General features: G+C 38.1%; 1 pseudogene; it reads left to right on the top strand.

Annotated features, from left to right (window-relative positions):
• Positions 1-542: 542 nt before the first annotated feature.
• On the top strand, positions 543-11,946 carry LOC116887634 (annotated as a pseudogene).
• The last annotated feature ends 4,706 nt before the right edge of the window (positions 11,947-16,652 follow it).

Genomic DNA, 16,652 nt, shown 5'->3' with positions numbered 1-16,652 from the left:
AGTAGAATCTGGTTATTTTTTGAATTTCCTCAGTTTCTGTTGTTTGTCTCCCTTTTCATTCCTGATTTTGTTAATTTGGATTTTGTCTCTGTGCCCTCTAGTTAGTTTGGCTAAGGGTTTGTTCCAACATATAACAAGGAGACATGCTCCACTATGTTCATAGCAGTATTATTTATAATAGCCAGAAGCTGGAAACAACCCAGACGTTTCACAACAGAAGAATGGACACAGAAAATATGGTTCATTTACACAATGGAATACTACTCAGCTATTAAGAACAAGGACATCCTGAGTTTTGCAGGCAAATGGATGGAACTAGAAAATGTCATCCTGAGTGAGGTAACTCAGACCCAGAAGGACACGCATGGTATGTTCTCACTAATAAGTGGATAACAGCTGGGAAAAAAAGTACAGAATAGCCAAGATACAGTCCACAGAACTCAAAAGTTCAACAAGTTGAAGGGCCCAAGTGAGGATGCCTCAGTTCCACTTGGGAGGGAGAAGAAAGTAATCACAATGGGGAAGAGTGGGAGGGAACGGGGATGGGGGTAGAGGAAGAAGGGAACATGATCTGGTATTATGTAAGGGAAAAGGATGGAAACCCTGAGGGCCATCAGAAAGCAGATGACCTCGGGGGAAGGAGATTGGGAGGACCCTCTGGAATGTATCAGGACTCAAAGTGTGTGTGTGTGTGGGGGCAAGATGAAAGACCATACAGTGGGGAGAGGGAACTTATTGAATCCACCTCCAGCAGAATGAAATGGCATCAAGTGAGGAACGAGGTTGCTATCCCACGGCTAAAGCTCTGACCTATAATTCTTCCTGTCTGAAAGAAATGCGGGGATGGAAATGGAGAAGAGTCTGAAGAAAAGAAGGTCCAGCGACTGGCCCAAAGTGGGATCCAGCTCATTGGGAGGTCCCAAGACCTGACACCGACACCATTACTGGAGCTATGGGGCACTCACAAAAAGGAATCTATCGGGGTTGGGGATTTAGCTCAGTGGTAGAGCGCTTGCCTAGGAAGCGCAAGCCCCTGGGTTTGGTCCCCAGCTCCGAAAAAAAGAACCAAAAAAAAAAAAAGGGATCTATCATGACTGCCCTCCAAAAGATCCAACAAGCAGCTGAAAGAGTCAGATACAGATATGTGCACCCAACCAATGAACAGAAGCTGCTGACCCCTGTGGTTGAATTAGGGAAAAACTGGAGGAAGCTGAGGATGAGGGCAACCCTATAGGAGGAGCAGCAATTTCAATTAACCTGGACCCCTGAGATCTCTCAGACCCTGGATCACCAACCAGGCAGCATACACGGCTGAGATGAGGCCTCCAACACATATACAGCAGAGGACTCTTCAGTCAGAGATGATGCACCTAATCCTCAAGATACTGGAGGTTCCAGGAAGTTTAGATGTCTGGTGGGGTGGGGATATCCTTGTGGAGATAGAGGCAGGGGAAGAGGAGAACGGAGGGGTGGGCGTGGGGGAGGAGGTATAGGATGTGGAACCCTCTGGGGATGAACTGGGAGGGGAATAAAATCTGGAGTATATGTATAATTAATTAACTAATTAAAAATAAACATTTTACTAATCAATTTATTAAAAGAAAATTACATTAATTTCTTTTTACTTTAAGAGTACATAGTCTGAGATTTGAAGAAATAGAAACATACAAAAATTTTAAAATGTTCTCCCAATTATTTATTACCAGGGATTAATGAATACAAATCAATTAAAAATGAACCCTGAACATATGATGTAAGCTTCCAAAAGAGGGAGGCCTAAGGGTGGAGTAGTAGTCACATATCTTGGTGGTAACAAGCAGGTCTCTAATTAGATTTAAGACTCACTCAACTAGAAAAAAAATCACACCTAGTACTGGAGACCTAGCTAATCACTCAGAGAGAGAAAAATGTCATTAAATTAATTTCTTCTTTTAATTTATAAAAACTGTACTTTGGGAATTTTGGTCAGTTGAGTATTTCTCTTCCCCATATTCTCTGAGAAAAGGAAGAGTTTACTTTATAATTGTATGATAAGTTTTGTTCTGGAAAAGAAGAAAACAAAGACATCGGAGCTGTGGCTGGCTTATTAATGCTGTTCTATATTATTTTATGAGAAATTAGTGACTTGTTGCTTCAGCTCAAACAATAGCTCAGATAAAAGTAGGCAATCATGACAGACAGGGTAAAGAACAGCTGCCACCTCCAAACTAAAACACAGTTGAGAAGACTTTTGAAACACTCAGTTATTTCTACAAAGATGGACTCCTGGGAGCTCATTAGTGAGCTTGTGAGGTTCGGGGACTAATAGCAATGAACTCATTTACCTGGGTCCATTGGGAGTCTTTCGCAGTCTTAGCAGTATTGAATGGTAGAAATATATTTTATTCACATTCTCAAACTATTTTAAAGTTTCCAATAGTGAATTTTAATGCATATTTCAAAATAATGATGATGAGTGAGGAAACTGTGGATAGTGAAAGTGATTCATGTATTTTTTTCTTATTTTTAAGAGAGTTTTTAAAATTTACATTTCAAATGTTATTACTTTCCGAGATTCCCATCCATAAGCCCTGCATTCCATTCACCCTCTCCTTCTTCTATGAGGGTGTCCCACCTCCACAACTATCCTCTGGTCCCACCTCCCTGCCCTGACATTCCCTACACTGGGGGGTCCAGCCATGGCAGGACCAAGGGATTCTCCTCCCATTGGTGCTCAACAAGACCATGCTCTGCTACATATGAAGCTGGAGCCATGGGTCCATCCATGTATAGTCTTTGGGTGGTGGTTTAGTGCCTGGGAGCTCTGGTTGGTTGGTATTGTTGTTCTTATGGGGTTGCAAGCCCCTTCAGCACCTTTGTTTCTTTTTCTAACTCATCCAGTGGGGATCCCTTCTCTGTTTAAAGTTTGCTCCTAGCATTCGCCTCTGTATTTGTCATGCTCTGGCTGAGACTTTCAGGAGACAGCTATATCAGGCTCCAGTCAGCATGCACTTCTTGACTTAATTAATACTGTCTAGTTTTGGTGGATGTATATATATGAGCTGGATCCCGAGGTGGGGCAGGCTCTGAAGGGACATTCCTTCAGTCTCTACTCCAAACTTTGTCTCTATATCTCCTCCTATGAGTATTTTGTTCCTCATATTAAGAAGGGCTGAAGCATCTGCACTTTTATCATCCTTCTTCTTGAGCTTCATGTGGTCTATGGATTGTATCTTGGGTAATTTTGAGCTTTTGAGCTAATATCCACTTATCTGTGAGTGCATACCATGTGTGTATCTTTAGTGATTGGGTTACCTCACTCAGGATGATATTTTCTAGTTCTATCCATTTGCCTATGAATTTCATGAAATCATTGTTTTTGAGAGCTGAGTAATATTCCATTGTGTGTAGATGTACCACATTTTCTGTATCCATTCCTCTGTTGAAGGGCATCTGGGTTCTTTCCAGCTTCTGGCCATTATAAATAAGGCTGCTATGAACATAGTGGAGCACGTGTCTTTTTTATATGTTGGGGCATCTTTTGGGTATATGCCCAAGAGAGGTATAGCTGGGTCCTCAGGTAGTTCAATGTCCAATTTTCTGAGGAACCTCCAGACTGATTTCCAGAGTGGTTGTACCAGTCTGCAATCCCATCAACAATGGAGGAGTGTTCCTCTTTCTCCATATCCTCGCCAGCATTTGTTGTCACCTGAGTTTTTGATCTTAGCCATTCTCACTGGTGTGAGGTGAAATCTCAGGGTTGTTTTGATTTGCATTTCCCTGATGACTAAAGATGTTGAACATTTCTTTAGGTGTTTCTCAGCCATTCAATATCCCTCAGCTATGGATTCTTTCTTTAGCTCTGTACCCCATCCTTAATAGGATTATTTGACTCTCTGGAGTCTAACATTTGAGTTTTTTTGTATGTATTGGATATTAGCCCTCTATTGGATGTAGCATTGGTAAAGATCTCTTCCCAGTGCTTTGTCCTAACAACAGTGTCCATTGCGTTACAGAAGCTTTGCAATTTTATGAGGTCCCATTTGTCAATTCTTGATCTTAGAGCATAAGCCACTGGTGTTTTGTTCAGGAAAATTTTCCCTGTGCCTGTGTGTTCCAGGTTCTTTCTCACTTCTATTAGTGTCAGTGTATCTGGTTTGATGTGGAGGTCTTTGATCCACTTGGACTTGAGCTTTGTACAGGGTGATAAGACTGGATCGATATGCATTCTTCTACATGCTGACGTCCAGTTGAACCAGCAGCATTTGGTGAAACTGCTATCTTTGTTCCATTGGTAGGTTTTGGCTCTTTTGTTAAAAGATCAAGTGACCATAGGTGTGTGGGTTCATTTCTGGATCTTCAATTCTATTTCATTAATCTACCTGCCTGTTTCTATACCAATACCATACAGTTTTTGTCATTATTGCTCTGCAATAGGCTTGATGTCAGGGATGGTGATTCCCCCAGAAGTTCTTTTATTGTTGAGTATAGTTTTCCCAATCCTTGGGTTTTTTTTTTTTTTGTCATCCCAAATGAATTTGCAAATTGCTCTTTCTAATTCTATTAAGAATTGAATGGAATTTTAATGGGGATTGCATTGAATCTGTAGATTGCTTTTGGGAAAATGACCATTTTTACTATATTAATCCTGCCAATTCATGAGCATGGGAGGTCTTTCCACCTTCTGAGATCTTCTTTAATTTCTTTCTTCAGAAACTTGTAGTTCATTGGCTTGGCTAGAATCACACCAAAGTATTTTATGTTATTTCTGACTATTGTGAAGGGTGTCATTTCCCTAAATTCTTTCTCATCTTGTTTATCCTTTGAGTAGAGGAAGGCTACTGATTTGTTTAAGTTAACTTTATACCCCAACACTTTGCTGAAGTTGTTAATTAGGCTTAGTATTTTTCTGGTGGAACTTTTGGGGTCACTTAAGTATACTATCATATCATGGAAATAGTGATATTTTGACTTCTTCCTTTCCAATTTGTATCCCTTTGACCTCTGATTGCTCTGGCTGTGACTTCAAGTACTGTATTGAATAAGTAGGGAGAGAGTGGGAAGTCTTGTCCAGTGTCTGATTTTAGTGGGATTGCTTGGAGTTTCTCTCCATTTAGTTTGAAGTTGGCTACTGACTTGCTCTATATTGCTTTTATCATGTTTAGGTCTTGACCTTGAATTTCTGTTATTTCCTAGACTTTTAACATGAAGGGGCATCGAATTTTGTCAAGTGCTTTCTTAGCATCTAATGAGATGATCATGTGGTTTTTTTCTTTGAGTTTGTTTACATAATGGATTATATTGATGGATTTCCATATATTGAACCATCCTTGCATCCCTAGGATGAAGCCTACTTGATCATGATGGATGATCATTTTGATGTGTTCTTGGACTCAGTTTGCAAGAATTTTATTGAGTATTTTTGTGTCGATATTCATAAGGGAAATTGGTCTGAAGTTGTCTCTCTTTGTTGACTCTTTGTGTCATTTAGGTATAAGAGTAATTGTGTCTTCATAGAAGGAGGTGTTCCTTTTGTTGCTTTTTTGTGAATTATTTGGACAGTATTGGTATTAGGTCCTCTATGAACCTAAACACATCTGGTCCTGGGCTGTTTTTGGTTGGGAGACTTTTAATGACTGCTTCTATTTCTGTAGGGATTACAGGATGGTTTAGATGGTTTATCTGATCCTGATTTAACTTTGGTCCCAGGTATCTGTGCAGAAAATTTTCCTTTTCCTCCAAATTTTCCAATTTTGTTGAGCATAGGTTTTAGTATTAGGCTCTGATGATTTTTTTGAAATCCTCAGATTTTGTTGTTACATCTCCCTTTTCATTTTTGATTTTGTTAATTTTTATATGGTCTCTCTGCCCTCTGGTTAGTCTGGCTAAGGGTTTATCTATCTTGTTGATTTCCTCCAAGAACAAGCTCCTGGTCCAGCCCTGAGTTTGGTTATTTCTTGTCATTTACTCCTCTTGGGTGAATTTGCTTCTTTTTGTTCTAGAACTTTCATGTGTGCTTTCAAACTGTTAATGTATGGTCTCTCCAGTTTCATTTTGGAGGCACTCAGAGATATGAGTTTTCCTCTTAGCACTGCTTTCATTGTATCCCATAAGTTTGGGTATGTTGTGCCCTCATTTTCATTAAATTCTAAAAAGACTTTAATTTCTTTCTGATTTCTTCCTTGACCAAGTTATTGATTAGAGCTTTGTTCAACTTCAATGTGTATGAGGGCTCGCTGTTGTTTTTGTTGGTATTGAAGACCAGCCTTAGTCCATGGTGGTCCGGTAGAATGCATGGGATTATTTGAATCTCCTTGTATCTATTGAGGCCTGTTTTGTGACCAATTATATGGTCATTTTTGGAGAAGGTACCATGAGGTGCTGAGAAGAAGGTATAGCCTTTTGTTTTAGGATGAAATGTTCTATAGATATCTGTTAGATCCATTTGGTTCACAACGTCTGTTAGTTTCTATATGTCTCTGTTTAATTTCAGTTTCCATGATCTGTCCATTGATGAGAGTAGGGTGTTAAAAACTCCTACTATTACTGTTTGAGATGCAATGTGTGCTTTGAGGTATAGTAAGGTTTCTTGTATGAATATAGGTTCCCTTCTTCTGGTCCTGCTTCCATGGCTGATCTGTCTTGAGCCTACAAGACCTGTGATCAAGTCCTCACCTGTGGAGGAGGGACTTGGGGCCTTGCTCTACATGACCGGTCTGTCTCACACCTCTCTACAGGGTTCTGTGGGGTGGCTGCAGCTAGTGGGGCCTTGAACTGGGAGACTGCACCTGCTGTCCCTTTAGGGTCTCCAGGGATTTGATTAACCTTGACCAAGAATCAGGGTACCTTTCACAGCCCGCTCCCCTACATCTCAGGAGACAGCTATATTTTATTAGGCTCCTGTTACCACAATCCAATCACAAAAAACACACATGGTATGCATTCATTGTTAAGTGCATTGTAGCCACAAAGCTCAGAATACCCAAGATACAATTCACAAACCACATGAAGCTCAAGAAGAAGGAAGACACAAGTGTCAGTACTTCAGACTTCCTTAGAAGGGGGAACAAAAATACTCACAGGAGGAAATATGGAGAAAAAATGTAGAACAGAGACTGAAGGAAAGATCCATCCAAATCAGTATATTTTTTTGTTTGAGTTTTCTCACTGCCACTTTTCCCTATTTAATGACTTCCTCCCACTGTTGACCATGCCTTCTCCTCCACTCCCCCACCATAATCGCCTCCTTTCTGCTTTCATGTAAATTGCATTGGAATTGTCCTCCTTCCCTTGTTCAACACTTCTCCTTTGTAGTGTACTTTGTAGTTTTAAGATCTTTACCCAAATGCATTCCCACTTACATATTTTACATATAAATATGATAAATTAATATCTACCTATGAAAACATGAAAATAGTTCTTGGATTTTAAAACTTTAAACATTCACTTTTAAAAATCGTTATTTATTTATTTTTATGTGTATAGGTGTCTTACTTGCATGGATGTCTGTGCAACACGGGTATTCAGTGCACTCAGAGGCCAGAAGAGGCTGTCAGATGCCCTGGGACTAGAGTTTTGGGACTTGAACCTGGGTTTCTGGATAAGTACTCAGTGCTCTTTAACTCCTTAGCTCTCTCTATAGGCTCAAGCTTACATTTTTTTAAGTTTATAACTCAGTTACCTTCTATGATGTCCCCAGCATTAATTGTGCAACTATTACCACTAATAAATTATAGAATAGATTTTATTATCCTAAAATGCATATCTTGTACCTTCAGTCATTATTACTTGTTTTATTTGTGATGCTAGAAATAACTAATGCCCCTCTTATATTTTTAGAAATGTCTTCCTAAATTTTCATACAAATGAAATAAAATGTAGCCTCTTTGACTGCCCTTTTTCTCTTAATGTCTTTAATTTTCCTTTATTTTGAGCATAAAACTCTTTTATATGTATCTTGATTTTTATTCATGAGTTTGTGTGAGTGCATGTCATATGTATATAAATACCTGGGGGATCCAGAAGATAGTATAAGATTTTTTGGAACTGGAATTACAGGCAGTTGTGGATCACCTGATGTGGGTGCTGAGAAACAAACTCAGGTCCTCTGTAAGAGCAGCAAATGCATTTAATCACCAATCCATCCCTTCAGCCTCAAACACTCATTTTTGCTGCTAGCTGTGTCATATTTTATTTATCATTCCTCCAACTAATACTGTTATGTATAATGTTTTACAGACTTTTAATGAGGCATATATGGTTACTTTTTTGATGCTTACTGTGAGTAGAATAACCATTTCTTAGTTGTAATTCTCAAAGTATAGAGGATCAACTAAAAATTAATAATTCTCTAAAAAATAAAATAAAAGGAATTATTTCTTTGAATTAGAAGGTGAGAAATGACTTTGAATACTTGATGGACATAAAAACAACTTATTTAAAGATTAAATAACAGTGACAAGGCTCTATGGACCCTCACAAAGGCTTTGTATTCACAGTTGGATGTGTGTACTTTTAATCTCAGCACTCTAAGGGCAAAGACATGAAGACCTTTTTTAGTTTATGGCCAGCTTGGTCTACATAGCAAGTTCCAGTCTAACTACAACTTCACAGTCAGATTCTGCCTCAAAATTAAGTACAGTATGTTAAGTTGGTATGACAAACATTTTAGATTGTCCTTGGTTTCCCTTTTAGAACTTGGAGACAGGATCTATCTCTGAAGACAAGGCAGTTTGGAGATAGCCCTTTTAAAAATAGAGCTCGAACTGAATCAGAAGCTTCTTCCCTGTACAATATTAATATTAATCTCTCACAATATTATAAAGTGCTATGCACGCTGCCAATGACAGAAACAATCAATGATTCTATACATCTGAAAGCCTACAAACCACAATGTCTAGTTAAGCAAGACAAATCTAATGAAGCCATAGTGGCACTTATATCCTGAGTATAACCAACAGGTGTCTAAATCCTGCTCGCTAGGAAGAAATTCATACCTAGTAATGTAAATTTAGCCATAGTTACAGAAGTCAGAGGCATAAGAGGGAGATCCATTACTGCCATGTTTCCTAAACCAATATAATTTCTATCTGTATTCTTAATATTTATCCTTATACACACTGTGGTGGTTTGAGTAGGAATGGCCCCCCAGATTCATATGTTGGAATGCTTGCCAATAGGGAGTAACACTATAAGGAGATGTGGCCTTGTTGGAGGAAGTCTTTCATGGTGGAGGTACTTGTTAGAGGAATTCTGTCATAATAGTGGTAGGCTTTGAGGTCTATATCCTCAAACTATGCCCAGTGTGGTTAATAGTCTTCTTTAACTGCATGTAAATCAAGATGTAGAAGTCTTAGCTCCTTCTCCAACATCATGTCTGCCAGAACACCGCCAAGTTTCCTGCCATGATGAAAATGGACTAAAACTCTTCAACAGTAAGTTAGCCCCAATTAAATGCTTTTTATATATAAGAGTTGTCATGGTCATGGTGTCTCTTCACAGCAACAAAATCCTAATAAAATTAGAAGTTGGTAACAGGGACTGAGGTATTGGCATGGTAGGTCTGACCAATCTTTTGATTGGAGAAATGTGCATTTTAGGACTTTGAGTTAGGAAAGCAGTAGAATGCTTTACACCCTACTTCATGAGCAATAGGAATAGAAGCATGGAAAAAAGTTGTGCTGAGTATTATTTTAACTGTGGGAGCATAAGCATTTTCAGAGGATAAGAATTTTAATATGCTGTCATGTCTAGTGATCATGCTTGTGATATTCTGGTGAAGGATTTGACTTCACCTTGTTTGAAGAATATGATTAAATAAATTTAGATTAATTGTATTGGCAAAGAAAATCTCAAAACAGAGTAGTAGAGACATTGTCATGTGCTTGTTAGAGTTCAGTCTTATGAAGAAAGTTCTGATGAAAAGGAGCAAGTTGAGAAAGAAAAAAAAAAGTATGGTTCAAAGAGAAAGGGGATACCAGGTTGTAGAATGGAACTAAATCCAGTTATTGAGGAGACAAACAGATGTAAATATACGAAATAGAATAAAGTAGTAGTGACCTCAGGCCAAGATCCCACCCAGTTAACTTCTGTTTTGTGAAAAGGAATTAAAGAGTGAGACCATAAAAAACAGAAAGCTGGTAAAGAAATAATTGAACAAAGGGGCCACATTTTAACCCCTTGCAAGCAGTACAACTCTTTATTAATCTTGTTCTGGACTTAGAGTCAAGGATAGGATTTATGGACTCTCCCTCTGTGATGAAGGAAAGAAACAGAGGCCAGGTCTGTAGCAGGGGTGTTCTTGCATGAAGGACCAGAGAGGCCATTGTGTGAAGTTGAGAATGTGAAGCCTGGAATGTCTTGGAGAACTAAAGACATAAGAGATGCCAGAGCCATGGGATACTTTCTGAGGAAAGTATTGAGAAGCAGCATTTATTTAACCTGGTATACTTAAAAGTGTTCATCAGCATCTGGACACCTTATGAAGTTTTTTTTTTTTTTGATTTTTTTCTCTTAAGGTACAGGAGAAAAAGAGTGATAACGAGAAAAATTAATGAAAAGTTCTGTAGTCTATTGTACTCTTCTGTGTTTTTTGTAAATGGCCTCATCTGTAAGTTGTTTTCTTGTTGGTGACATTTATAATTGATGACACTGACAGGGAATCTTTTCATCATTATCTTGTCATACCTAGATTCCCACCTGCACACCCCTATGCCCTCCTTCCTTTCAAATCTCTCTGCTCAGGATCTCTGCTATACCACTATCTCTGTCCCTCAACTGCTGTTCAACCTTTGGGGCCCAGAGAAGATGATATCCTATCATGCTACAACTTTATTTTGATCTCACACTGGGTAACATGCAGTGTGTTTGGTTGGTGGCCATGTCCTATGAGAGCTACGAGAGTTGTGAAAATCCTTGCATTATCCTGTCCACATGAATCTTCTTTTCTGCCACCTGCTGGCTGCAGTGTCCTGGATATGTGGCTTTATCACCTCAACAGTTTGTTGTAGTAGTGTATATTTAATATCAGTTGGGGATATCTGCCCCATCTTAGATAATTCAGTTCCCAGATAAAAGACACACAACTTTTGTAGTTATAGTAAGCCTTAATCAGTACTGGAGCTGGCCAGTTATCTACCTTATGTATTATGTCTACTTCCTGCCAATAACCCCAAGTTATAACTTTTTGTATTCTATCTGGATGACTCTTGACTTCAATTAGCAAGCACTTGTGGCCATGTTTTATGGTTCATCAACCCCATGGCATCTTCTCCTCTCTGCACTTTCTTTTTTCCCCTCGCAGTCTTTCTTTGCCCCCCCCCCAAACCTGGAAACTGAAACTCCACCTCTTCTGTCCAGTTATAAGCTGCAGGCATCTTTTTTCGACCAACAGTTCTAAATTAACAAGTTATATAGCATCCTTCCCTTGTCCCTGGGAACAACCAGAACTTGGTGGCCAGTATTTAGCATTCTGATACACAGCAGCAGGCCAAACCTCGACACTCCTTAAGTTCTTACCTTCCAGAAAATCCTGTGTAGACATCTCCAAGTGGATCACTTCTGTGAAGTGCCAGCACTGTTGTGGGTTTCCTCTCTTAATATTTGTGCAAATGATGGTTATCATGCTCATGAGTGCTATTTTTGTTGTCATATCACTTATTCTCCTTCTGAGCTACTATGGTGTCACTGCAAGGACTGTCCTGAGAATGCAATTAACTGCTTGACTTCAGAAAGTTTTGAGGACCTGTGGAGCCCATTTACTGTTGTTTCTCTCTCTTTTTCATTCCAATCATGCATTTGTCCTCAGACTTAAAAAAAAAATCTCATGGTTAAGCCAAATTCACTGCCCTCTTCTATTCTGTTGTCACTCCTAGCCTCAACCCTCTCTATGAATATAAGATATACTCTATGAATCAAAGATTTAGAGACACAGTTATGAGGCTTACTAGGTATGAGAGGCAGATATGAGAGGAGCCTCTCACTTTGCAGTCTTTGATAAGACTCTGGTCCATTATGAAGGACACTTTGATTTGTTGAGATATCTGTTGGCTGTAGATCAAAAAACATAAAATGGTTAAATTTTCAGTGTCTACTCTTTAAATTGATTAATGCCGAAATAATATTTAGATGAGCTACTTGATTTATTATTTATTTCAGTTGATTTTAGTGAATTCTTAGTGTATATAAATTAGAAAACTGAGAAAAGTGCTCAATGAAGAAATTGTTACAAAAACATTCGAAATTTTAAAATATTACTTAGATTAATATGCAAATTAATATATTCATCATATTTAGAGAGGGAAAATAAGATAAAGATTGGCTGAAGGAATTTTTAAAAGGAAATCGTATTAAATTTGGTTTGTCAAGGGATGTATGCAAATAAATTATACTTGCTTCAAAAATAGCATCCTGGGATTTATAAAAAATATAAAAGGAAATATAAACATCTACTTTTAATTTGAGAGGTAGAATGTATTAGAAGTGGAATAAAAATATTTTTTGCTAAAGTGAGCTTAATTAGAAACATGCTGGATTATAATAAATCTATTGCTCTTGATATTTTCTAATATACAACCAATCTATACACTTATGGGAATAATTGTCATAGTTCAAAGACTTATGCAATATGTATCAATTAAATCATAGTAACTTGTTTCTGATTTTCTCCTGTGCCTGAAGCTGACCTGGTCCCACAGCTCTCTGTACCCAGATCCCATAGGGGAGAGAGCTGGACTCTCAGAAGTGTGGAAAATCCTGAGCGCTCAGGGGAGACCACCACTTTAGCTCACATTTCTGGCCCAAGAGGAACCCACCTGGAGCCCTCAGGACACAGAAACCTAGGAGCAGTCAGGGACAGGATCCTTCGGGACTCTGCCTGTGCCCAGAGCTGAAAAGCAGTCTCCAGGAGTACTGACATACAAGCTTACAGGTGTATCAAGCCACTGTCAGAGACAGCAAGACAAGCTAACATCAGAGATGCTGAGAGGCAAGTTCAGGAAACTAAGCAACAGAAAGCAAGATACTTGGCATCATTAGAGCCAAGTTTTCTCACCAAAACAAATATTGGATATCCCAATACACTGGAAAAGCAAGATTTGGATTTAAAAATCACATCTCATGATGATGATGATAGAGGACTTTAAGAGGACATAAAAACTCCTTTAAAGTACTACAGGACAACACAGGTAAACAAGTAGAAGTCCTTAAAAAGGAAACACAAAAATCCCATAAAGAATGAAAGAAGAATACAACCAAACAGGTGAAAGAATTGAACAAAACCATCAAGGATTTAAAAATGGAAACAGAAACAATAAAGAAACACAAATGGAGAGTACCCTGGAGATAGAAAATCTAGGAAAGAGATTAGGAATCACAGATGCAAGGATCACCAACAGAGTAAAAGAGATAGAAGAGAGAATCTCAGAGGCAGAAGATACCATAGAAAACATTGAAACAATTCTCATAGAAGATGTAAAAAACTCAAAAGATCCTAATCTAAAGCATCCAAGAAATCCAGGACAAAAATGAGAAGATCAAAGCTAAGGATAACAGTTATAGAAGAAAGCAAAGACTCCCAACTTTAAGGGCCAGGAAATATCTTCAACTGAATTATAGAAGAAAACTTCCCTAACCTGAAGAAAGAGATGCCCATGACAATACAAGAAGCCCACAGAACTCCAAAGAGATTGAACAGAAAAGAAACTCCTCCATCACATAATAGTCAAAACACCAAATGCACAGAACAAAGAAAAGAATATTAAAGCAATAAGGAAAAATGGTCAAGTAACATATAAAGGCAGACCTTTCAGAATTTAGCCAGATTTCTCACCAGAGACTATGAAAGCCAGAAGATCCAGGACACAGCCTGAGAGAAGACAAATGCCAGCTCAGGCTACTATATCCAGCCAAACTCTCTATTAACATAAATAGAGAAACCAAGATATTCCATGACAAAACCAAATTTACACAAATCCAGCCCTATAAATGATAATAGATGGAAAACTACAACACAAAGAAGGAAACTACACCCTAGAAAAAACAAGAAAGTAATCTATTTGCAAGGAAACCAATACAAGAGAGCCACAAAAAGATAATTCAATGGCTAACAAAATAACAGGAAGCAACAATCATTATTCCTTAATATCTCTCAACATCAATGGACACAATTCCCCAATAAAAAGACGTAGACTAACAGACAGAATACATAAAGAGGACCCAGCATTTTGCTGCATACAGAAAACACACCTCAGAGACGAAGACAGACACTACCTCAGAGTGAAAGGCTGGAAAACAACTTTCCAAGCAAATGGTCTGAAGAAGCTGAAGTACCCATCATAATATCGAATAAAATAGACTTTCAACTAAAATTATCAAAAAAGATAAAGAAGGACACTTCATATTCCTCAAAGGAAAAATCCTCTAAGATGAACTCTCAATCCTAAATATCTTTGCTCTAAATGCAAGGGCACCTACATTCATAAAAGAAACCTTACTAAAGCTCAAAACACACATTGCACCTCACACAATAATAGGAGGAGATTTCAACACCCCACTCTCATCAATTGACAGATGATGGAAACAGAAATTAAACAGAGACATAGAGAAACTAACAGAAGTTATGAACCAAATGAACTTAACAGATATTTATAGAACATTTCATCCTAAAACAAAAGAATATACCTTTTTCTCTGCACCTCATGGTACCTTCTCCAAAATTGGCCCTATAATCAATCACAAAACAGGCCTCAACAGATACAGAAAGATAAAAATAATCCCATGCATCCTATCAGATCACCATGGACTAAGGCTGGTCTTCAATAACAACAATAAGGAAAGAATGCTCACATAAACATGGAAGTTGAGCAATACTCTACTCAATGGTAAAGGAAGAAATAAAGAAAGAAATTAAAGACCTTTTAGAATTTAGTGAAAATGAAGGAACAACATACCCAAATTTATGGGACAGATTGAAAGCAGTGCTGAGAGGAAACTCATAGCTCCAAGTGCCTCCAAAAAGAAACAGGAAAGAGCATACAGTAGCAGCTTGACAGCACACCTAAAAGCTCTAGAACAAAAAGAAGCAAATACACCCAAGAAGAGTAGAAGTCAGGAAATAATCAAACTCAGGGCTGAAATCAACCAAGTAGAAACAAAAAGGACTATACAAAGAATAGGACTATACAAGGAGCTGGTTATTGGAGAAAATCAACAGCATAGATAAACCCCTAGCCAGATTAACCATGGGGCACAGAGATAGTATCCAAATTAACAAAACCAGGAATGAAAATTGAGACATAACAACAGATTCTGAGGAAATTAAAAAAAATCATCAGATCCCACTACATAAGCCTATATTCAACACAACTGGAAAATCTGGAGGAATTGGACAATTATCTAGACAGATACCAGGTACCAAAGTTACATCAGGGACAAATAAACCAACTAAACAACCCCGTAACTCCTAAAGAAATAGAAGCAGATGTTAAAAGTCTCCCAACCAAAAAGAGCCCAGGACCAGACGGGTTTAGTGCAGAATTCTATCAGACCTTCATAGAAGACCTCATACCATTATTATCCAAACTATTCCACAAAATTGAAACAGATGAAGCACTACCGAATTCCTTCTATGAAGCCACAATTACTTTTATATCTGAACTGCACAAAGACCCAACAAAGAAAGAGAACTTCAGACCAATTTCCCTTATTAATCCATGCAAAAATATCCAATAAAATTCTTGCAAACCGAATCCAAGAACACATCAAAACGATCATCCATCATGATCAAGTGGGCTTCATCCCAGGGGTGCAGGGATGGTCCAATATATGGAAATTCATCAATATAATCCTTTATGTAAATAAACTCAAAGGGAAAAAACACATGATCATCTCATTAGATGGCAAGAAAGCATTTGACAAAATTCAATATTCCTTCATGTTAAAAGTCTTGGAAATAACAGGAATTCCAGGCCAATACCTAAACATGATAAAAGCAATATAGACCAAGCCAGTAGCCAACTTCAAACTAATGGAAGAAAACTTGAAGCAATCCCACTAAAATCAGACACTAGACAAGGCTGCCCACTCTCTCCCTACTTTTTCAATACAGTCCTCGAAGTCCTAGCCAGAGCAATCAGACAACGAAAGGAGGTCAAAGGAATACAAATTGGAAAGGAAGAAGTCAAAATAACACCATTTGAAGATGATGTGATTGTATACTTAAGTGACTCAAACATTTCTACCAAAGAAATACTAAGACTGATAAACAACTTGAGCAAAGTTGCTGGGTATAAAATTAATTCAAACAAATCAGTATCACCCCTGTACTCAAAGGATAAACAGGATGAGAGAGAATTTAGGGAAATGACACGTTTCACAATAGCCAGAAATAACATAAAATACTTTGATGTGAATCTAACTAAGCAAGTGAAAGATCTGTGTGACAAGACCTTCAAGTCTGTGAAGAAAGAAATTGAATAAGATCTCAGATTTAAAGATTTTCCATACTCATAGATTGGCAGGATTAATATAGTAAAAATGGACATTTTACCGAAAGCTATCTACAGATTCAATGCAATCCCCATCAAAATTCCAACTCAATTCTTCATAGAGTTAGAAAGACTAATTTGCAAATTCATTTGGAATGGCAAAAAAACCTAGGATAGCAAAAGCTAATC

This window comes from Rattus rattus, chromosome 18 (genome assembly GCF_011064425.1).
Source record: "Rattus rattus isolate New Zealand chromosome 18, Rrattus_CSIRO_v1, whole genome shotgun sequence".
Lineage (NCBI taxonomy): Eukaryota > Metazoa > Chordata > Mammalia > Rodentia > Muridae > Rattus > Rattus rattus.
Note: the sequence above shows the minus strand (reverse complement) of the source record. Positions and strands in the feature narration are given on the sequence as shown.